This window comes from Pelophylax lessonae, assembly GCF_965119305.1.
Source record: "Pelophylax lessonae genome assembly, chromosome: 4".
Taxonomy (NCBI): Eukaryota; Metazoa; Chordata; class Amphibia; order Anura; family Ranidae; genus Pelophylax; species Pelophylax lessonae.
The window spans coordinates 13,578,490-13,604,025 of record NC_138771.1 but is presented as its reverse complement, the minus strand read 5'-3'; positions in this window follow the sequence as shown (position 1 = coordinate 13,604,025).

Sequence of the window (25,536 nt, the reverse complement as noted above, 5' to 3'; positions counted from 1 at the left end):
TCTCTAACAAATCTCCGAGGGCTTCACAGAACAGCTGTATTTATACTAAGATTAAATTACACACAGATGGACTCTATTTACTAATTAGGTGACTTCTGAAGGCAATTCGTTCCAGGAGATTTTAGTTAGGGGTATCAGAGTAAAGGGGGGCTGAATACAAATGCCCCCCACACTTTTCAGATGCTATAAATAAATTTGAAAACCATTTATCATTTTCCTTCCACTTCGCAATTATGTGCCACTTTGTGTCGGTCTATCACATAAAATCCCATTTAAATACATTTACGTTTTTCGTTGTAACATGAAAAAGTGTTGAATGTCTCCAAAGGGTATGAATACTTTTTCAAGGCACTGTATTTACTAATTCCAGCAGCATAAGGATTAAACAGAAATAATGTTGATTGAGAGAGTTTAGTTTCGCTAGGTAGGGTAATTAGGGTAGGTAGTAGAGTAATTTTTTCATGAATACAGTTCAGTAAGGCCCCTTTCTCATGGGGCAGATCCGCTTGGCAGACTCCGCTAGCTCAGCGGGGGATTGCTCAGCTGATCCCCGCTGAGCAGGGGGTTGGCAGGTCCATCTCTGCTCACTGTGCAGAGACAGACCTGTGAGAGTCCCCCACTCCTCTATGGGGAGATCAAATGTAAATGGACAGCACGTCTGTTTTCATCCGTTCGGATCCGACCTGCTGGATGGAAGGCTAACATATCGCCATCCGTCTGTTTTCAGCGTACCTTGACGGATCGGATGCGAGATGTGTCCGCTGACATCCGCCTCCCCATAGAGGAGAATGGGTGGCCAGATCAGGTCTGAAAAACAGACAAGCGGACCTGATCGGCCCGACCGTGAGAAAGGGGCCTAAAGCAAATCGGAACCACGACCCACACTGTGCTTGTGGGCTTCCGTCAGTATACGGCTTCCCACAGTCTTGAACATAGATATTCCAGATTTTCGCGCCGCCATACATACAAAACTAGCCGACAACTTAGCTTGTATGTGTCTGAAAAAAACGAATGCCTTTATTGAATAGGAAACAGACTTTTTATACACTTGAGAAGTAGGTCAGTCACTACATGAACAATGACCCGAATATTTACCCAAAACATCACACAATGGTTAGATAACGAGGTACAGATGACTCATGGCTAATCCCATTTAGACAATGTTATCATTAACATGCTAATTAATTCAGTGCACTTAAACCAGCCTGGAAGACAAGACTGCCGGCAACAAAGCTAAAACAAAATACAAAATTACACATTATCCTAAGTATAAACACAGAAGACCTTATTATACAGACAATAGCAAGAGACCCCAGTAGCAGTCTGTCCATCTCCTACATTGAAGTACATGGAATCCACATCTAAGCATTGCTTTGATTATTTAGGAGTCACAGACTTCATGACAACAGGCTATAGGTCTCACAGTGTAAAGTGGGATTAAATCTTCATATTCCTTGAGAGATATTGTTGATGAATATTACTCTCCCATTTGAAGTTATCCAAACCATTTTCTCAGTGTCCATGAAGTCCATAATTTCCTGTGTCACTAATAGACACATGGTGACTTACACATAAGTGGAGCCTAGGGAGCTGAGACAGGGATTTACCAACCTCTCTAAGGTAAGCTGGGTTCCATGGGCCCCTCAACCAAAGTGACTCCCATCATACAAGCAAACCAACAACAGGAGCCATAATGACAATCTAAATAAAACACACGCTGAAAAATGTCCACACTAACCCTAATAAAATTTCCACATTATACAAAAAAATTGGGGTAAATATTGTTTTGTTTTTTTTTTAATTCATGAAAAATGTACTGTGTATTTTTTTAAAATTGTGTTGAAAGACCGCTGTGCAAATATGGTGTGACAAAAAAATTGCAATGATCGCCATTTTATTCTCTAGGGTCTCTGCTAAAAAATATATACATATACAATGTTCGAGGGTTCTAAGTAATTTTCCAGCAAAAAATACCTATTTAAACTTTCAACCACTTGCCGACCGCCCCATGCAGATTTACTGCGGCAGGGTGGCTCTGCTACACATAATCACGTAGATCTACTCTGATTAGACATAGTGGGATGCAAACCGTGGCAGGAGCGGGCTCGATCGCCGCCGGCCTCCCGTGATCTTCGGGGGAAACTGACAAGAGAGCCGCCTGCCTATGTAAACAAAGCAGGCAGCTCTCCTGTCACACAGGCACAATGAGATCTAAGCTGAACCACCGATCTCTGTGTGCCTGTCACAGAGCCCCCCCGTCACAGTCAGTAAGCAAAATTTAGGTTAACACTTAACCCCTTGATCACCCCCTAGTATTAACCCCTTTCCTGCCAGTGTCATTTATACAGTAACAGTGCATATTATTTAGCACCGATTACTGTATTAACCACTTGCCGACCACCGCACGACTATTTACTGCGGCGGGCAGTCGCTCCTGGGCAAACCGACGTAGGATTACGTCGCTCGTCCAAGAGCCTGCAGGGGGCGAGCGCACGCTGCCAGGGGCGCGCTCCCGCTCGTTCCCTGACATCCCCGCGCGAGTGACCGGCGGCTCTGATGTCTGCCGGTCACTCGCAATCTCTCGCTGGAGAGGGAGAGAGACAGGCGGCTGATGTAAACAAAGCCGCCTGTCATTCTCCCTGGTGTAACTGCAGAGACTATACCAGGGGTGGCGAACACGCGGCTCTCGAGCCGCATGCGGCTCCCGGCCGAACTGAATGCGGCTCTTTGGCTCTTATGGTATACTGTGGCTGAATCCCTCTGCGCGTCCGAGCGCAGTACAATTGAATGTCCCGCGCTCGGACCGCGCAGCCGCAGACGTGGCGGCCAGGGAGCAGCAGTGCGCCCTGACCCGCCCATTCTGTAACAATAGCGAATGAGAATTCGCTATTGTCACACGGATCCTCCTCCTGGCCAATCAGGGAGCGGGTCCTCCCGCTTCCTGATTGGCCGAAAGGCAAACACCGTGCCATTGGACGAGGAGGAGGCGCCGCGGGAGGACTGAAGACTCGGAGACGCGGGGAGCCGGGGACTGAAGAGAAGCTGCGTGAGGTAAGTGCGGGGGATCGCTGGCACTCTGCAATCATTGGGGTCAATGTGTGGCTGGCACTCTGCGATTATTGGGGGCAATGTGTGGCTGGCACTCTGCGATTATTGGGGGCAATGTGTGGCTGGCACTCTGCGATTATTGGGGGCAATGTGTGGCTGGCACTCTGCGATTATTGGGGGAAATGTGTGGCTGGCACTCTGCAATCATTGGGGGCAATGTGTGGCTGGCACTCTGCGATCATTGGGGGCAATGTGTGGCTGGCACTCTGCGATCATTGGGGGCAATGTGTGGCTGGCACTTTGCAATCATTGGGGGCAATGTGTGGCTGGCACTCTGCAATCATTGGGGGCAATGTGTGGCTGGCACTCTGCGATCATTGGGGGCAATGTGTGGCTGGCACTTTGCAATCATTGGGGGCAATGTGTGGCTGGCACTCTGCGATTATTGGGGGCAATGTGTGGCTGGCACTCTGCAATCATTGGGGGCAATGTGTGGCTGGCACTCTGCAATCATTGGGGGCAATGCTGTGGCTGGCACTCTGCGATCATTGGGGGAAATGTGTGGCTGGCACTCTGCGATTATTGGGGGCAATGTGTGGCTGGCACTCTGCAATCATTGGGGGCAGTGTGTGGCTGGCACTCTGCAATCATTGGGGGCAGTGTGTGGCTGGCACTCTGCAATCATTGGGGGCAATGCTGTGGCTGGCACTCTGCAATCATTGGGGGCAATGTGTGGCTGGCACTCTGCGATTATTGGGGGCAATGCTGTGGCTGGCACTCTGCGATTATTGGGGGCAATGTGTGGCTGGCACTCTGCAATCATTGGGGGCAGTGTGTGGCTGGCACTCTGCGATTATTGGGGGCAATGTGTGGCTGGCACTCTGCAATCATTGGGGGCAGTGTGTGGCTGGCACTCTGCAATCATTGGGGGCAATGTGTGGCTGGCACTCTGCGATTATTGGGGGCAATGCTGTGGCTGGCACCCTGCGATTATTGGGGGCAATGTGTGGCTGGCACTCTGCAATCATTGGGGGCAGTGTGTGGCTGGCACTCTGCAATCATTGGGGGCAATGTGTGGCTGGCACTCTGCAATCATTGGGGGCAATGTGTGGCTGGCACTCTGCGATCATTGGGGGCAATGCTGTGGCTGGCACTCTGCAATCATTGGGGGCAATGTGTGGCTGGCACTCTGCAATTATTGGGGGCAATGCTGTGGCTGGCACTCTGCGATTATTGGGGGCAGTGTGTGGCTGGCACTCTGCGATCATTCGCAGGTCACTGCGTGGTGTGGCTCTCTGACTCTCACAGTTTAAAATTTTGGCTCCTTTTGTCGAACTTGTTCGCCACCCCTGGACTATACGATCCTGCTATGTAGGATCGTATGTCTCTGTGGTTACATCAAAAGCCACGCCCCTTTACAGTTAGAAACACGCCCCTACGGACACACTTAACCCCTTGATCACCAATAAAGTTAACCCCTTCCCTGCCAGTGTCATTTTTACAGTAACAAAGAAATATTGCTCATGCTGCATAATCCCCAAGGTGCCACATCCCAAAAGTGCAAATTACAACCAAAAAAGGTTCCCCTTGGGTGGGACTTTCAAGGCACCAAATTTAGAGGACAAGTAAATTAGGTAAAATATAGAAACTTTATTAACTTATACAGAAAGATAAAAACAATGGGCAAGCTGTAAAATACTCCACATAAACCAGTGAAAATTAGACCACTGAACCCCCGGGTTTGACCCGACGCGTTTCGGAGTGTGAATTGAACTCCTTCCTCAGGGGTGCCCTTGGAGGGTGGTCTGTAGGTAATTGACATATAACAATTAATTGTCACATATTGCAAAAAACATACAATGCATTGAGGGTCAACATATACAATCTACTTACATAGTTCACTGAAGTGGGAAGTATGAATAGCCTGCCTAATGGTTAAAAGCAAAGGGTAAGCATGCCAACGTTGTCCACTAGGGGTGCCGTCTGGTTATCCTAGAAAGTCTAGGGATCTTGAATGAACTCCTGGATCCACGTGGTCAGCAATTGCCCGCTGGCTAGTCTCGGTCAGAGGCTAGATGGGAGCAGCTGAAACCTTATCACAGCAATTCTGCTGAACAAAAATTCGAGCAATTAATCAAAATGTATACTCAAACAAAAAATATAAAATATATAAAAGAGTGCCCAAAAATAGCTCAAAAAGGTCCATGGGAACAGACGGCCACCAGTGTTACGGGGTACATGGGAGACATAATATATGGGAATGAATGCTGGACTATAGTGTCAAACGCATAGAAAAAATCCCATACAGTAAAAAAGTTTGCAACACTGGCAAAATGGAGCAGAGTGTCTTCTTCATTAAAAGCATTGCAGTGTATCTACTTGATACAAGTATCTGGAGGCTGTCATCATGGATAGAGCTGGGCAAAATAGTGTTGGAGGGCAGGCTGAATTGCTTACCTATAACCGCAACAGTTCATATATACCCGATGGGTGTTGGAGCATGAGAGGTCCTGTGTGTCCGGCGAGGGAGCAAGCAGCTCTCATGTCGGACAGGCAGGGCTTAAGAGGCAGCGCCATCAGCTGAAACAATCATCAGCTGGGTGACGCCGCTTGCTCAGCTGATTGCCAGTGAGGTTCCCTGAAGCGCAGCAGCCGCACACGCCCCCGACCGGAAGTGATCCGGCGGGAGCGCGGACGGCCGGTGCGTTCCACCGGCACGGAGTACACTCTGTCTGCGTGGAGCGCAAACAGAGTGTAGTGGGCATGCGCCGCCAATCTCAGCCAGAGATCGGGATGGAATGGTGCATGCATTTCAAGCGGGCGCCACTAGGTGGCGTCCGCTGTTACCGTGCCAGGCTGCTACCAAGGCGATTCTAGAGAGCAAAGGAGAGTTCTCTCTAGGAAGCAACTACTGACCGTGTCCAGGAGTGTCCAAGGGAAGAAAAAAAGCATATCTTTTGTGTTAATAATGTAAAGAAAGGGGAATTACAATCCACTGAACCTAAAATTGTCCAGGGTTAAATGATCCTCTCATAAATAGGCATAGATATCAGCTATATGAACATATGAGTGTAACCAGAACGTATTCGAGGGACTTATCCTCTAATGTGGCAAAGTAAAACATGCTAAACCAGTCAAAACTAATATTACTTTCAACCAAAAATTAGCGATTCAAAAACTTAAACAAAATTCATCGGTCACGATAAAGCAAGCTGACAAGGGCGGCAACGTTGTCGTCATGAACAATGGCGACTATGTTGCAATGTGTTTAAAGATTTTGAAAAACCTTAATTGGTATAGGAGAATTCCAGCTGATATTGTTACTAAATATCAGCTGGAATTCTACAAGATTGTTGACATGGCATATCTCAATACAATCATTCCCAAGCATACCTGGGAATATGTCCGCACTGTCTTTCCTGTTACCCCCACTTTTTACGCCCTCCCCAAGATACACAAGGACGCCATAAATCCACCAGGGCGTCCTATTATCTCTGGGAGAGGTTCGGTGACAGATAACGCCAGCAAATTAGTGGACAAGTTTCTAAAACCCTTTGTAGTTGCATTACCATCTTATGTGCGAGACACAATACATTTCCTACAAAAAATACAAAATGTGGTGGTCCCCGACAATTGTCTATTGGTCACAATAGACGTCGAGGCATTATATAGTTCTATTCCGCATGATCGGGATCTGGCAGCAGTAAGACGCATATTAACACAAGGACAAAATTTTGATGCCTATGGTGAATTCATCCTGTCCATCCTACAATTTATACTAACACATAACGTGTTCACGTTCAACAGTTCCCACTACCTCCAGGTGCAAGGCGTAGCGATGGGCACATGTTGTGCCCCATCCTACGCCAATTTGTACCTGGGGGAGTGGGAACACACTCTTCTGCATGATGACGGCACCACGATGTACACGGGCCACATCATCATGTGGGTCCGATACATCGATGATGTGTTCATGCTTTGGCATGGACCAGTGGACCTCTTGGAAAAATGGATGGACAGGATGAACAAAAACGAATTCAACCTAAACTTTACCATGAACTGCGACATACATCAGGTCACCTTTCTAGACGTGGAGGTTTACAAAGGCGAGGATGGTGTTCTCCACAGTGGGCTTTATCGAAAGCCCACTGCTGGAAACACCTTACTCCACGCCTCGAGCTTCCACCCACAAAATTTGGTTCGTTCAATCCCCTATGGCCAATATCTTCGTGCTAGACGAAATTGCACTGACTCTGCCAGCTTTCAAAAAGCGGCGGACGCTCTGCGATGTAGACTCCTATCTAGAGGTTACACGAAATCCATTTTGAAAAAAGCATATAAAAAAAGCACTGGCCAGTGACAGAGCACAACTGTTGATTCCTAAGACCTCTAAGCCCATCGATAACAGCCTGAGAATTATCACAAAATACTCGGAACAACATCCCGAAATTCTAACGAGATATTGGCACATGCTTTCCCTCGATCCTATCGTGGGCAAACATGTGGCGGCATATGCCCAACTGACCTATAAAAAAGTGCCCGCCCTTAGAGACCAACTCGTACAAAGCGAATTTACAGCCAACAGAGGCAAAGATCATTGTAAATTTAAAGGGACCTTTATGTGCGGAGCATGCAAGTACTGCAAATACATGTACACGAGTAAAAACCCAATACTACCAAATGGACAGGTCTTCAGGCCACAACACTTTGCCAACTGCCGCACCCACGGAGTGGTATATTTACTTCTCTGTGGGTGCGGCTGTTTCTATGTTGGCAAGACCAAACTTGAATTTACGAAACATGCATGTAGGCACATAAAAAGTATTACAACACGTGACCCTGATTTACCGCTAGGACGCCATGCTGCCCTGGTTCATCCAGACAGAATCCCTAAGATCAAATTTTTGATCTTAGACAGAAAACATCCTAACCCCAGAGGAGGGGACTGGAATAAGACCCTCCTCCAAATGGAGTTACGATGGATATACCGCTTGAGAGCGACTGAACCACCAGGACTTAATGATCAAATATCCTTTAGACCATTGAGGGGTTTGCCTCTGGAGGCATGGAAAAATAGGCCCGTGACAAGACTGTCATCATTATATATGTGGACAAATCTGGCATATGCCAGATTGACTTTTTAACTGGCTCAACAAGTGGGCCCTCTTTCTTGTTTTTCCCCTTCTCATCTGTTTTCTTATCTCCTTTTGTCCCCCTTCCCTTCCTTCTTCCCTTCCCTCCTCTCCTTTCTTTTCTTTTGAGTTTCCCAATCCAGTTCTGTCCTTCCCTTCGTTCCTCCCCCCTTTTTTCCCTCCCCCCCTTTTTTCCCTTTCCCAGACAGCCATCCTTTCTTTTTTTAGTCCTCATCCCCCTTTTTCTTCATCTACATCATTATTTTTTTTTGTCTATTGTGTTACATGTTTTCGGTGTATAACCTGCATTCTGCCTCAATATTCCTGCATTTGTAACAAATGGTATAGCATGTTTTACTTTGCCACATTAGAGGATAAGTCCCTCGAATACGTTCTGGTTACACTCATATGTTCATATAGCTGATATCTATGCCTATTTATGAGAGGATCATTTAACCCTGGACAATTTTAGGTTCAGTGGATTGTAATTCCCCTTTCTTTACATTATTAACACAAAAGATATGCTTTTTTTCTTCCCTTGGACACTCCTGGACACGGTCAGTAGTTGCTTCCTAGAGAGAACTCTCCTTTGCTCTCTACAATCGCCTTGGTAGCAGCCTGGCGCGGTAACAGCGGACGCCACCTAGTGGCGCCCGCTTGAAATGCATGCACCATTCCATCCCGATCTCTGGCTGAGATTGGCGGCGCATGCCCACTACACTCTGTTTGCGCTCCACGCAGACAGAGTGTACTCCGTGCCGGTGGAACGCACCGGCCGTCCGCGCTCCCGCCGGATCACTTCTGGTCGGGGGCGTGTGCGGCTGCTGCGCTTCAGGGAACTTCACTGGCAATCAGCTGAGCAAGCGGTGTCACCCAGCTGATGATTGTTTCAGCTGATGGCGCTGCCTCTTAAGCCCTGCCTGTCTGACATGAGAGCTGCTTGCTCCCTCGCCGGACACGCAGGACCTCTCATGCTCCAACACCCATCGGGTATATATGAACTGTTGCGGTTATAGGTAAGCAATTCAGCCTGCCCTCCAACACTATTTTGCCCAGCTCTATCCATGATGATGACAGCCTCCAGATACTTGTATCAAGTAGATACACTGCAATGCTTTTAATGAAGAAGACACTCTGCTCCATTTTGCCAGTGTTGCAAACTTTTTTACTGTATGGGATTTTTTCTATGCGTTTGACACTATAGTCCAGCATTCATTCCCATATATTATGTCTCCCATGTACCCCGTAACACTGGTGGCCGTCTGTTCCCATGGACCTTTTTGAGCTATTTTTGGGCACTCTTTTATATATTTTATATTTTTTGTTTGAGTATACATTTTGATTAATTGCTCGAATTTTTGTTCAGCAGAATTGCTGTGATAAGGTTTCAGCTGCTCCCATCTAGCCTCTGACCGAGACTAGCCAGCGGGCAATTGCTGACCACGTGGATCCAGGAGTTCATTCAAGATCCCTAGACTTTCTAGGATAACCAGACGGCACCCCTAGTGGACAACGTTGGCATGCTTACCCTTTGCTTTTAACCATTAGGCAGGCTATTCATACTTCCCACTTCAGTGAACTATGTAAGTAGATTGTATATGTTGACCCTCAATGCATTGTATGTTTTTTGCAATATGTGACAATTAATTGTTATATGTCAATTACCTACAGACCACCCTCCAAGGGCACCCCTGAGGAAGGAGTTCAATTCACACTCCGAAACGCGTCGGGTCAAACCCGGGGGTTCAGTGGTCTAATTTTCACTGGTTTATGTGGAGTATTTTACAGCTTGCCCATTGTTTTTATCTTTCTGTATAAGTTAATAAAGTTTCTATATTTTACCTACTTTACTTGTCCTCTAAATTTGGTGCCCTGAAAGTCCCACCCAAGGGGAACCTTTTTTGGTTGTGATTTTTACAGTAACAGTGCATATTTATAGCACTGATTACTGTAGTAATGTCACTGGTACTCCCAAAAGTGTCAGGGGTCCGATCTGTCCGCCGCAATGTCGCAGTCCCGCAAAAAAAAAAATCGCAGATCGCCGCCATTACTAGTTAAAAAAACAATAAAAATGACGTAAATCTTTCCCGTAGTTAGTAAACGCAATAACTTTTGCGCAAACCAATCAAAATACCCTTATTGAGATTTTTTTTTACCAAAAATATGTAGCAGAAAACAAATTGGCTTAAAATGTTAAAAAATTTGGATTTTTACATTTTGTTTGAGAATTTCATATAAAAATAATGTGAAAAATATTGTTATTTTTTCAAAATTGTCGCTCTTTTTTTGTTTATAGTGCAACAAATAAAAATCGCACAGGTGATCAAATACCACCAAAAGAAAGCTCTGTTTGTGAGGAAAAAAGGTCAATTTCATTTGGGTACAGCGTCACACGACCGCGCAATTGTCCGTTAAAGTCACGCAGAGCCGGATCGCAAAATAGGCCCTTTTCTTTCAGCAGCCAAATCCTCCGGAGCTTAAGTGGTTAATGTCACTGGTCCCCAAAAAGTGTCACTTAGTGTCAGTACAATGGAACATACATGGGTTATGGGACTTTAGATGAGGCAACACACAAAATAAGCATATTAATACTTTTATTACATGGTAGGAAAAATAGATTTAATGGTACAATCAAATGACAGACATCAAATCATTATATAGAATGAGCTAATCCACAATCAATAAATAGGTATAAAAATATAATTTCATAATCATCGCAACATAGGCATAAATATTATCACATTTTAAAATAATCGCTTGTCATCCTAAGCGTTTCGTGGAGCTGGTCCACTCATCGGGAGTGGATGCATGAAATATATAGATCAGCTCAAAAAGGAGAAAAATAAATAAATAAAAATAATAAAATCAGCAGCCATGGAGCAAGGGGATCAAGGAGAAACGTCTATGCCGGGGACCGTGGCGGAGTAACTCAACCGAACTCCTGGGCAAACAGAGGGAGTACCAGGTAACAAAGGGTCAAAATTATGAGAATGTTTAATAGCGACTCCAGGCTATATCTATCTGCAAAAAAAATGAAATAATAATATGTAGGAGTATATGTATATTGAATAGTGTTACACATGTAACGATATAAATGTATACGGAGTCGCACAAGAAAATTGTCTCTTTTTTTGTTTATAGCACAAAATCAAAAAATCGCAGAGGTGATCAAATACCACCAATAGAAAGTTCTATTTGTGGGGAAAAAAAAGAATCAAAAGGACATCAATTTTTTTTGGGGTACAGCGTCGCTCGACCACGCAATTGTTAGTTAAAGTAACGCAATGGCCTGGTCATTAAGGGGGCAAATACTTCCGGAGCTGAAGTGGTTAAACAAAAAGTTCCAGAAAAGGTCTGGTCTTGGTGGATCCATTTCCAAAATGATTCTTTGCGTGGTGAATGAATGAAACAGTTACACATAAAGAATGTGACATTGTATATTATTTGTAGCACATATTTGAACTTTAGCGCCGGTTGTGTATGCGATGATAATAATACTCCATGACAAGTTCTCTTTTAATACTTTTGACAAGAATCATCCTTAACACGGATGACACCCTCTTATCCAAATTTAGAGGCACGGTGTCCTGATGGAACATTTATAGGTTGTCACCCCGAATTCTGGTGAGATTAGTGCCTAGACCCGGAGTCTGTCCCTCTCGCTGTTACCGGCTAAGAAAGCCCAGGAGAATCCAGACTGCAGGCTTAGCTGAAGCCAGCTAATTACTGCTACTGGATATTCAGGGTACAAGGAGGTCAGATGCCCATCATTCCAGACTGTGATCCTTGTTATAATGGGTCTTAGCTAATTATGGGATGTGGTCTCCAGTCTGGTTCTAAGCTTCTGTACATAGCCCAGCTATTTACAAAAGCTTTACACCGTCAGCTTCTGAGTTGGAGATATACAGCAGACATGACATATTCCGCCTGGGCTGTTTACTCCAACATTTTCTATCCTCTGCTTCCAAGCACATGGCAGAGTCTGTATTCCATCTCCCATCTGGACAGACCAAGGAATGTCAGTCCTGGAGTCTTCTTCTGTGTTTGGGTGAACGAAGAACCTGGCCGCATTTCCCTAAGAATTACTCATCGCCAGAAAAATTCCAGTATGAGTTTGGACTTTTCAAAATAGATCACATGCCATCTTTTTTTTATAATTCGTAAAGGGGAAAGTTAAACCACTTTAGGACCACCCGCCTGCATTGTGCTGCGGACAGGCGGCTCCTACAAATACAGCGATGTACCCATGGGTGTCCGCAGAACTTTTTACAGGGGGGGGCATCATTTTAAGGTCACCCATGCTCTGCCCCTTTTCACCCCCATAGATCCCCCTTTAGAGCAGGCCAGGGTGGTCAAATACCCCCAAATCTCACAGGTGATCAAATACCCCCAAAAGGAAGCTCTGTTTGTGGGAAAAAAAGGAAGTCCATTTCATTTGGGTACAGCGTCGCACGACCGCGCAATTGTCCGTTAAAATCACGCAGTGCCGAATCACAAAATAGGGCCTGGTCTTTGAGCAGCCAAATCCTCCGTGGGCTAAAGTGGTTAATGTCTAAACCACTGGCAACAAAAGTGAGTACACCCATAAGTGACAATGTCCAAATTGGGCCCAAAGTGTCAATATTTTGTGTGGCCACCATTATTTTCCAGCACTGCCTTAACCCTCTTGGGCATGGAGTTCACCAGAGCTTCACAGGTTGCCACTGGAGTCCTCTTCCACTCCTCCATGAGGACATCACAGAGCTGATGGATGTTAGAGACCTTGCGCTCCTCCACCTTCCATTTGAGGATGCCCCACAGATGCTCAATAGGGTTTAGGTCTGGAGACATGCTTGGCCAGTCCATCACCTTTACCCTCAGCTTCTTTAGCAAGGCAGTGGTCGTCTTGGAGGTGTGTTTGGGGTCGTTATCATGTTGGAATACTGCCCTGCGGCCCAGTCTCTGAAGGGAGGAGATCATTCTCTGCTTCAGTATGTCACAGTACATGTTGGCATTTATGGTTTTCTCAATGAACTGTAGCTCTCCAGTGCCAGCAGGCAGTGGCGGCCGGTCTATAGGGGGCGCAGGTGCGCCGCCCCCCAATCTGTGCAAAGAAGGAAAAAAAAAATTAGCATTTGAAGCCCACTAGGGGCGCCAGACCTACTGCTGGTTTTGCACCCCACGTGCACCAGGCAGAGGTGCCGATTGGCGGCCTTCTGGGGGTCATCGGGACGCAGAGCAATGCGCCCCGACACTCCCCACTGTGGTGCTGTCTTGGCTGTGATTGGTCAAGACTCCAACCTGGACCAATCAATCATACAGGAGGACATCCCGGTTGACGTCGCGTGGGGGCGGTGTGTGCGTCAATCACTCACCGTCCCGGCTTCACCTTCCCGCCCGCCGTCAGAGAGGAGGAGCAGCGGCATGCGTGATCGAGGAAGAAGACGTCTCGTCTCCAGAGTCCCGAGTCTCCCGAGTCCCACCGTCAGCAGCAAAGAGCATCAGAGTCGGTCCGGTCGTCATGAGAGAGCCAGCCCAAGAGCAGGAGGTAAGTGAGTTAATGCAGCGGCTGCCTCAGACTCAGTGCCTCCCTCCTCTCTCTCCTCCGGCGGTGGTGGGGGGGCACACTGTGGTCACTCTACATTGATGGGGGCACGCTGTGGTCACTCTACATTGAAGGGGGCACGCTGTGGTCACTCTACATTGATGGGGGCACGCTGTGGTCACTTTAGATTGATGGGGGCATGCTGTGGTCACTTTACATTGATGGGGGCACGCTGTGGTCATTCTACATTGAAGGGGGCACGCTGTGGTCACTCTACATTGATGGAAGCATGCTGTGGTCACTTTACATTGATAGCAAAAAAGAGAAAAATGGCCCTGATGGGACTTTAAATGAAGTGGATGCATGAGTCGCTGATGCATAAAAGTAGATTTTAATGAGTAAAAAACATGTAAGCAAAAACATGCATTGACCAACAGATGGAGTACAAAATATGGCATGGGAAGATTTCAACAGCAACATTGATATAAAAAATCATATAACATGGAGTGAGCAGGGTACACACAAAATTGTCTTAAATATAATGTACAACATAGTATAAAACTCGACGCGTTTCGTGGGTCTGTAGCCCACTCATCAGGAGTATGTACAGGTAAACCTGTCAAAGCAATAAAAGACTTGTATGTAATATCAAAAACCAATAGATGTTGGAGATAAATCAGCAAGTACTAGCCTTGTGCTATACATTCATATCCTTTCTGACTACTACTAAGTGATACATTGTACTTATACTCTGATACAAAATATCTACATCTTTCTATTCAATGCTGCGTTATCCTACATGCTCAGACATTATTTACCACAAGTGTCCTCCCCTGGCTTCCCATCTCACTGCCGTGGACTCATGTTCCTTCAGCTCCCGGGTCAGACAATTTGCGCCCCCACCATATGGCAATGTCGCTTTCACCAGTGAAATATGGCTCCATGTAAGTATGGTTTCCCCACTTGGGTCATACAATTGCTGAAAATCCATACTTGCTGATTTATCTCCAACATCTATTGGTTTTTGACATTACATACAAGTCTTTTATTGCTTTGACAGGTTTACCTGTACATACTCCTGATGAGTGGGCTACAGACCCACGAAACGCGTTGAGTTTTCTACTATGTTGTACATTATATTTAAGACAATTTTGTGTGTACCCTGCTCACTCCATGTTATATGATTTTTTATATCAATATTGCTGTTGAAATCTTGCCATGCCATATTTTGTACTCCATCTGTTGGTCAATGCATGTTTTTGCTTACATGTTTTTTACTCATTAAAATCTACTTTTATGCATCAGCGACTCATGAATCCACTTCATTTAAAGTCCCATCTGGGCCATTTTTCTCTTTTTTGGTTGATTTAGGGATGGAAGTGGATGTAATAGACAACATCAGACCATTTCCCAGTTTCTTTACATTGATGGGGGCATGCTGTGGTCACTCTACATTGAAGGGGCACTGGTCACTCTGCATTGATGGGGGCACGCTGTACCTTGATTACTGAAGTCCCCTTTCACACTTGTGTGACCTCAAAGTCACGCTATTTTTTACCGCGTTTTTTGCTGCGAAGCAATGCCCATTACATTTTTTTTATTTGCGCCCCCCCCCCCCCAAATATTTTGAGCACCAGCCACCACTGCCAGCAGCACTCATGCAGCCCCAGACCATGACACTCCCACCACCATTCTTGACTGTAGGCAAGACACACTTGTCTTTGTACTCCTCACCTGGTTGCTGCCACACAGGCTTGACACCATCTGAACCAAATAAGTTTATCTTGGTCTCATCAGAGCACAGGAGATGGTTCCAGTAATCCATGTCCTTAGTCTGCTTGTCTTCAGCAAACTGTTTGTGGGCTTTCTTGTGCATCATCTTTAGAAGAGGCTTCCTTCTGGGATGACAGCCATGCAGACCAATTTGATGCAGTGTGTGGGGTAGTCTGAGCACTGACAGGCTGACCCCCCACCCCCTTCAACCTCTGCAGCAATATTGGCAGCACTCATATGTTTATTTCCCAAAATCAATCTCTGGATATGATGCTGAGCACATGCACTCAACTTCTTTCGTCGACTATGACGAGGACTGTTCTAAGTGGAACCTGTCCTATTAAACCTCTGTATCGTCTTGACCACCATGCTGCAGCTCAGTTTCAGGGTCGTAGCAATGTTCTTATAGCCTAGGCCATCTTTATGTAGAGCAACAATTCTTTTTTTTAGATCCTCAGAGTTCTTTGCCTTCAGGTGCCACGTTGAACTTTCAGTGACCAGTATGAGAGAGTGAGAGCGATAACACCAAATTTAACACACCTGCTCCTCATTCACACCTGAGACCTTGTAACACTAACAAGTCACATGACACCGGGGAGGGAGAATGGCTAATTGGGCCGAATTTGGACATTTTCACTTAGGGGTGTACTCACTTTTGTTGCCAGCGGTTTAGACATTAATGGCTGTGTGTTGAGTTATTTTGAGGGTCGTTTCCGGTTCCATGATCGCCTTGTACACCTGAGCGTCCTCATCTTGGTTCGGTATATGGTCTATCAAATGCATGCATATTTTAATGCCCTGTATGTGTTTTTGACTCTTGTTATTTTTTGTCTCTTTTTTTGTTTGTTTAAAATTTGGTAATTCAATAAAGTTATTTTTTTATACAATACACAGTGTCTAGTGGCATTTACAGTCCCATTCCAAAAGGGGAATTTTCTTTGTATACATGTGTTGAGTTATTTTGAGGGGACAGCAAATTTACACTGTTATACAAGCTGTACACTCACTACTTTACATTGTAGCAAAGTGTCATTTCTTCAGTGTTGTCACATGAAAAGATGGAATAAAATATTTACAAACATGTGAGGGGTGTACTCACTTATGTGAGATACTGTGTGTGTATATATATTAATATATCAATACATTATTTTCTTTTTTGTTTAGAGATTTCTTTTTCAACACATTGTGACCAGACAAATACAGTGCTACCATAGTAGCACCATACTACTCTGAGGAAGTGATCAGGATTTTTTTTTTACACATTATGATTGCTTATACCAGTCAATTTCATTGCTATAAGCAACCATTTTTTACTGAATGAAACTGGTTCATTCAGTGTCTTTTGTTGTGATTAGCTGTGTTTGGCCAAAGCTAATGACATGGTACAGATGGGCTTTGATTGGCCCTGTCTGTACCAAGTGATCACTGTGACCAATCACAGCTAGCAACACAATTGTATACAATGGATGGCATGAAAGGCATGTGATCTGCTGTGAGTGGTCACAGCAATCATATGACACTGGCGGCGGGCCGGTATAGTGATTAGTCATCCACTGTGTCTGTTGGACACAGCCGGTGACAAACCGCAACCCTGCACTGCCCGTGAGTTATAATGGCACAAGTTCTACAGAGCTCCACCTTAACACCTTCCCGCCTGGCCTATAGCAGATTGCTGGCCGGCAATCTGCTATAGGCCGGGCAGGAAGGTGTTAAGGTGGAGCACAGCACTTGTGCTATTATAACGGCTCAGGAATCTTTGCTAAATTCCCTGTACATGTCCATTAAAGTGTTTTATAAGCCATTGTCTAGCATTTTGCAGAGTACAGTAAGGACTGGTCAGAGAGGCATCACTTAGGGTGTTTTCACTCTTGGTGCGATTGCCTGGTCTGAACCGGAGTACGATTGCTCCCCCCGATGGACTATGTTCACATTCTATTTTTGTATCCGAACCGCAGTATACTTGTGCCATCAAGCTGCAGCCGCATGTACTCATGTTGCTTGGCAACCGCTGTAAACGAGAAGGTGCCAAAATGGATAGAATTGCTCGCTTTGGTACGATTGTGTTCTCATCAGCAGCGAACCGTACTGGAGTTCACATGAACCGTACCCCAGACCACCCTTTTTAAGTGGACTCCAGTACGGTTCGCAGGTGCGCACCCGAGTTCAAAGACAGTGTTCACATCATCAAAAAGAACTGAATTTTGACGTCGATCGAACCCGGGTGCACACCAAAAGTGCTAGTGTGAAAATGCCCTTAGGCACAGTTGGCCAGTTTGAACAAGTTATGTGAATATGAACCAAAAATTCATTTTTATGCAAAAGTGTGCTAAAACTGTGCAAGGGTGTATAGCAGTGTGCAAAGGGGTTCATTTAGAATTCTCAGCGTTTTCAAGGGGGAAACACATCTGGAATTGTTCATGTATTGCAGAGATGTATTGGTTTTGTTTAGCCATACTCTTTAGGTGCAGAAGTATAAAGGAGATCAAATGTTTGATTCAGCAAACACTTTCCAGATGGAACTCTTCACGTGAGTTGAAGAAAGCAGACAAGAACATATTCTTACAATGCTGTTCTCTTTCTCCCGCAGGCCCATAAATCATTGCCCGGGGGGTTGCAGATCTTTTTAAGCAGAGATGTGCCGAAATGCAGAATGCATTCTGGCTCCAAAGAAAGGTATAGGGCCCGTGGGGAGTGCACCGGCCCCACAGGATCCTGGTATTTTACTGATAAAACACAGAATGAACATTCGTTTAGCGTGAGAACTTTTTTTTTTTTTTTTGTAAAGATTTAATTTTCTTTGGTCATGTAACCAACCTGTCATTATCAATTAACAAGATATTCTCTTAAAAATGGGTGTGCTTGTGTGCTGCTATGTTGTGCTATAAGACTCCAAAACTTACTAAGCGGATCGCTCACACCTATATACACTCTCTAAACCTCTAAATGTGTATCAATGTGCAAATTTGTATTCAGAAGTGGTGCCATACTAAAAAAAAAAAGTGCCGTCGCACTCCCAAATGTTAATGTGCTAGTATCCCTTTAAATATTTTTGCATAGCAATTTGCAGAATCAGTATATATCAAAATATATATAACAAACAAAACAAAGAATGGATTAGTCCATAAAGTGTCCTTTGTTATGAATTTGCTTGCATATGCTCAATCTTATATAAAAAACAGGCTTGTGTTCACATATCCAAACGTCTGCTTCCTTAACCACTTCCCCAAACTCACATAGATCTACGTCGGCTGCAATAAGTGGTTATACCGGTTGATGCCTGCAGCTAAAGGCATCATCCCGGTACCATTTTTTTTTAGAGCCGGTGGTCGGCTTTCAGGTGGTGGGAGCCGCTTGGGCGTTACCCCAGCAAGCGGGAGGGGACGCGCCCCCCCACCTACCCTCCCGCAGCTCTGCCCAGGTCTCTTGTCCCACTGGGAGACGAGCAACCAGCTGGCACGTCCACGGGCTGGTTGGAATCCCAAACGAAACCGGATTCGGCTTCGATCGGGTCTCCGATGATGTAACCCGGAAGCCGTATTTCATGACGTCACGTCCAGGTTACTCAGTGGCTAAAGGCGCCAAATTTTAAAAAGTGACTGCTCAAAAATGCAGTTTTCAGCATTTTGAATAAATGGAAGAGTAGTGGAGGGATTTGGGGTCTTTTAGACCCCCGATCCCTCCATAAAGAGTACCTGTCACTGCCTATTGCTGTCACAAGGGATGTTTACATTGCTTGTGACAGCAATAAAGGTGATCAGATTTATTTTTTATTTTTTTAAAAAACCTGTGCTAAAGTTCAAAAATTAAAAGTAGTACAAAAAAAAAATGTAAAAAGCGCCCCCATCGATGTGAGCTCGCACACTAAAGAAAACGTATACGGAAGTCGCACCCGCAAACGAAAGCGCTGTTCAAACCACACACAAAAGGGGCTAACTTTACTGTTTAGTTTTTTTTTTTAAATGCAGTGAAATGTATTTTTTTCCAAAAATGGCATTTGAAAGAACGCTACGCAAATACTGCGTGACAAAAAATATTGCAACGACCGCCACTTTTTTCTTCAGTCTTTGTATATATATATATATATATATATATATATATATATATATATATATATAATGTTTGGGGGTTCTAAGTAATTTCTAGCAAAAAATACAAATTTTAACTTGTAAACAACATGTGTCAGAAATTAGCTCGGTCCAGAAGTGGTTAATTAGTGTTCACAACTATGTGCTCCAATCATCCACATACATTAGTGATAATCCCCTCCCCCGAAAATTGTATAGTGTATGGCCAGCCTAAGTACATGTATTGCAGAGAGACACTGCATTTGTTTTTTTTCTCTGACATACATTTGAATTGGAGGAACCCAAAACCACCAATCAGAATTCACTCTGCAAAAGTCAAACTTTTCTAAAAAAGAAATCTTTACTGATTATGGTTGTGTGTTTCCGTTTAGAAATTCAGTTCCTTCTAAAATATGATGTATACCTTTCCCCCGCTTTTTGGTATAATTTAAGCACAGAGTATCTTGTTAAATTACATTCAAAAGTGGTGCCGCACTCCCAAATGCTAATGTGCTAATATCCCTTTAAATCTGTTTGCATAGCAATTTTCAGAATCAGCATATCATAATAAACCATATATACCATAAAACAAACAATGCATCAGTCCATAAGGTGTCCTTTGGTATGAATTTGCTTTGCATATGGTCAGTCTTTCTTAAAAAAACAGGCTTGTGTTCACATATCCAAATTCCTGCTTTCTTAATTAGTGTTCACCACTATGTGCTCCAATCATCCACATACATTAGTGATAATCCCCTCCCCCTGATGTGCCCTCACCTGAGGGATAAGACCACCCAATGTGTCCCCTTCTGGGGATCCGTTTTTTTGCGGTTCCACTCCTTTGGTGGCAATGTTGAGATTAGAATCCTCCTTCTCTTACACTTATCTCCATACACCCAAATCATAAAGAGAGAGCTGGACATAGCGCTTTATCTTTTAAAACAACCGGTATTAAGCATCAAAACACTCACATTTTCCTGGTGCTTAGAGTGCACCAAACTGTGAAAAGCATTATCACTGCGAGTATAAGACAATTAAACAGTACTACGACCGTACCACAAATATCCCCTGAGGAAGCCACGTGACCCTGTGGCGTAACGTGTAGGGGAGAGGCCAATCTGTCGCCACGATAAGGCACGCATTGTGAGCATATCGTGGTAATGCTGTGTCTTATACCCACAGTGTGAGGACTGAATGCTCTTCACAGTTTGGTGCACTCTAAGCACAAGGAAAATGTGAGTGTTTTTATACTTAGTGCTTTATCTTTTAAAACAACCGGTTTATTAAACACTAAGTATAAAAACACTCAGTTTGGTGCACTCTAAGCACCAGGAAAATGTGAGTGTTTTTATACTTAGTGCTTTATCTTTTAAAATAACAGGTTTATTAAACACCAAGTATAAAAACACTCACATTTTCCTGGTGCTTAGAGTGGACCAAACTGTGAAAAGCATTCAGTCCTCACAGTGCAGGTATAAGACAACCAGACAGTATTACCAAGGTATACTTACAAGGCGTGCCTCAGCGTGACGACAGATTGGCCCCTCCCCTACATGTTACGCCACAGGGACACGTGGCCTCCTCAGGGGGATATCTGTGATACTGTGGTAATTGTCTGATTGTCTTATACCCAGACTGTGAGGACTGAATGCTATTCACAGTTTGTTGCACTATAAGCCCCAGGAAAATGTGAGTGTTTTTATGCTTAGTGTTTAATAAACCGGTTATTTTAAAAGATAAAGCACTATGTCCAGCTTTCTCTCTTTAAGATTTAGGTGTATGGAGAAAAGTGTAAGAGGAGGAAGATTCTAATCTCAGGATTGGCAGCAAAGGAGGGAAACCGCATAAAACAGATCCCCAGAGAGGAGACACATTGGGTGGTCTTATCCCTCAGGTGAGGGCACATCAGGGGGGAGGGGATTATCACTAATGTATGTGGATGATTGGAGCACATAGTGGTGAACACTAATTAAGAAAGCAGGAATTTGGATATGTGAACACAAGCCTGTTTTTTTTAAGAAAGACTGACCATATGCAAAGCAAATTCATACCAAAGGACACCTTATGGACTGATGCATTGTTTGTTTTATGGTATATATGGTTTATTATGATATGCTGATTCTGAAAATTGCTATGCAAACAGATTTAAAGGGATATTAGCACATTAGCATTTGGGAGTGCGGCACCACTTTTGAATGTAATTTAACAAGATACTCTGTGCTTAAATTATACCAAAAAGCGGGGGAAAGGTATACATCATATTTTAGAAGGAACTGAATTTCTAAACGGAAACACACAACCATAATCAGTAAAGATTTCTTTTTTAGAAAAGTTTGACTTTTGCAGAGTGAATTCTGATTGGTGGTTTTGGGTTCCTCCAATTCAAATGTATGTCAGAGAAAAAAAACAAATGCAGTGTCTTTCTGCAATCCATGTACTTAGGTATTTTTTGTACTTGCAGGGGATAATACCGATTTTTATATAAAAGTAATCAGCTTCTAAGTCCTGCTGTCGGCTGACAACACACAGCAATTTTATGGACTATGTGGTGTCAGCCCTGCCTAGCTTTCTCTTGCCAGACTGCCAAGATCAACCTACTCCCCCCATCTCCACAAAATAAAAGCTGATCATTCTGTAATCACAAAATGTGCAGCCTGCCACGGGCTAGGAGTCCGCTTAACCAGGTAACGACCGCCCTATTGGAGCTTTACACACACACACACACTGTGTGTGTGTGTGTGTGTGTGTGTGTGTGTGTATATATGTATATATATATATATATATATATATATATATATATATATATATATATATATATATATATACACACACACACACATACATACATACATACATACATACATACATACATACATACACACATACACACACACACACAGTCTGATCAGTCTTCTCTTTGTATGAGCTGAAAGTTTAGAGGGACGGCCAGGTCTTCGTAGATTTGCAGTGGTCTGATACTCCTTCCATTTCAATATTATCGCTTGCACAGTGCTCCTTGGGATGTTTAAAGCTTGGGAAATCTTTTTGTATCCAAATCCGGCTTTAAACTTCTCCACAACAGTATCTCGGACCTGCCTGGTGTGTTCCTTGTTCTTCATGATGCTCTCTGCGTTTTAAACGGACCTCTGAGACTATCACAGTGCAGGTGCATTTATACGGAGACTTGATTACACACAGGTGGATTCTATTTATCATCATTAGTCATTTAGGTCAACAATGGATCATTCAGAGATCCTCACTGAACTTCTGGAGAGAGTTTGCTGCACTGAAAGTAAAGGGGCTGAATAATTTTGCACGCCCAATTATTCAGTTTTTTCATTTGTTAAAAAAGTTTGAAATCTCCAATAAATTTCGCTCCACTTCATGATTGTGTCCCACTTGTTGATTCTTCACAAAAAATTACAGTTTTAAATCTATGTTGGAAGCCTGAAATGTGGCAAAAGGTCGAAAAGTTCAAGGGGGCCGAATACTTTCGCAAAGCACTGTATATACACATATACGCACATGAACTTTAGCTAGACACGAGTGCAGCACTTAAAACTATGGAATCGCACAGGTCTATGTGATAAGTGTACTATCGCCTACAAGTAGAGGTCCACGTTGGGCGGAGCTGCTCACGTGACGTCACGTAGCTGTGATCGCTGCTCGTAGCGGAGTTTCAGATGTGAGTGGCTATACTTTGTTTTATTGTTGTATATGCAATGTAACTACAATAAATATTTTTTTTTTACTATACACTTATCTTTGGACTTTATGGAGAGGAATAAGTGTGGCATTATCCTGGCTATTTGAATGGGATCGATCATCTCTAGTCTGTGGATGTGTGATAACCCGTCTTTCTACCTTACCAACTCGGAACCTTTGGGTGGAGATACCATTGGCGAGCAATAGGCGTTTTACTAATTAAAATCTGGTGAGTTTGCACGGCATGCGGCGTGAAGGAGCAGGTCTATGTTTTCCATCACGGGTGCACCTCCTCCTGTTTGTTTTGCAATGGAATATTGAATCTACTACACCATGATATTCTTTATTTTATTTATTTTTCACGGTTATTCCCATGAATCGAGCTTTAGAATCTCTATGAATTGAGATATACCTCCCTCTCCTCTCATCAGGACAGATTTTACAGGGACCTTTATGGATTGCTGCCCATTTTTCATGTGAATTTTGAAATGAATTTTATTCCAAAGAATTTTTTTGATGCCATAATTTTGGTCTATTTCATCAGAATTTATTAGTGCTGCAATTTTGAAGTTTATTTATTTTTGTGAGAGGCATGTGTATCTTTTATTGCTAGCAGCTGGTTTATTGTACTTGGGCTGATCCTTTACTGACTTTTACTGTAATGTCCCACATAGTTCTGGGTCATTGGGATACATATAAGCCATATAAAAACACAAACACACGTAAGTAAAGTCTCTTTATTTTAGTTTATATGAACCGGTGAACACAGCCCCCCTCAGCCTATAGCATGACAACCCCCTAAGAGAGCACAGAGGTGCCCAGCTAGGCTATATATATATATATATATATATATATATATATATATATATATATATATATATGCTACACTGCTTTGCAGACCCTGCTATTACATCAGACTAGACAGCAACAAAAGTCAGACAGCAAATCTATAGCTATACAGGCCTACTGTACAGTTCCACCACCCCAAAGACTATGTGCTACAAGATTAGATAACTTGAAAAAAAAAAAAAAATCATCAGACCAGCTGATCTATTCCATGTTAAAGATAAGTAAATCAAAATCTCCATACAAAATATATATATATTTATAAATATAGATCTCTATGTACTGGGAGTGTAAACTTGTATTGGAAAGTGTAAACTGGTATATAGGACGACCCCCAAAAGTCTCATAAAAATAAGCTGTCTATGAACCCGGCCAGCCAGGTTCGCCCCTCGGTGACACACTTTGCTCTGCGAGGTCTAATTAATCCTGGTCTCCTCCTACTTCTTGGGTCTCCATCGCGCCATTCGTTGGTACTCGACAAACACAAAAAGGTCGAAGCCTTTGCACAAAGAGACTCGGGGGTGATGTCAGATGATTGGCACCGGTTTAGCTCCGGTTCACGCTGGTGCGACTTAAGTGAAAATAAATTAAATTTCAATGCGGCTCTTAAATAGGTTCCAAAATGTGAAAGTAATAATACAAAAAAAAAAAAAAAAAAAAAAAGGAGGGGGGTATCTATTCCAGAAAATATAGTGAAAAGTCCACAAAGTGACAAGGGGGGGGGGGGGGTATTGGGACTATGCAATTATCAAAGAAAAATATAATGGAGAATAGAAATGTAAATATTAGAAATTAATATTATAAAAAAAAATGTTATTGATACAAAACGCAGTAAAATACATGAAAGATCATTGTTGGGTAAGATAAAAAAACATGAAAGCATACAAGAGGATATTAATGTATATATCTCTTAGATAGCAAGCTCTAACGAGCCTGATTTCTACTCTATTAAAGTGTATTGTACTTGTACCAGTTGTAAAGCGCTGCGTAAACTGTCTGCGCTATATAAATCCTAATAAATATATATATATATATATATATATATATATATATATATATATATATATATATATATATATATATATATATATATATATATATATATATATATATATATATATATATATATATATATATGGGAAGACCCCTGGTATGTATGTATGTATGTATATATATATATATATATTTATTTATTATATTATATATATTATATAATAGTAGTGGGCCCCCGACGCGTTTCAACGTGACGTCTTTCTGGGGGTGGACGTCCACTGTTTGGAAAGTGGACATCCACCACCCAGAAGTCGTCTTCAGGTTAAAACGCATCGGATATTCTGTGTCCACTACTTTCGACATCTGTATTTGTATCAGGGGCCTTCCTATATATATATATATATATATATATATATATATATACACACACATACATACACACATTAATGTC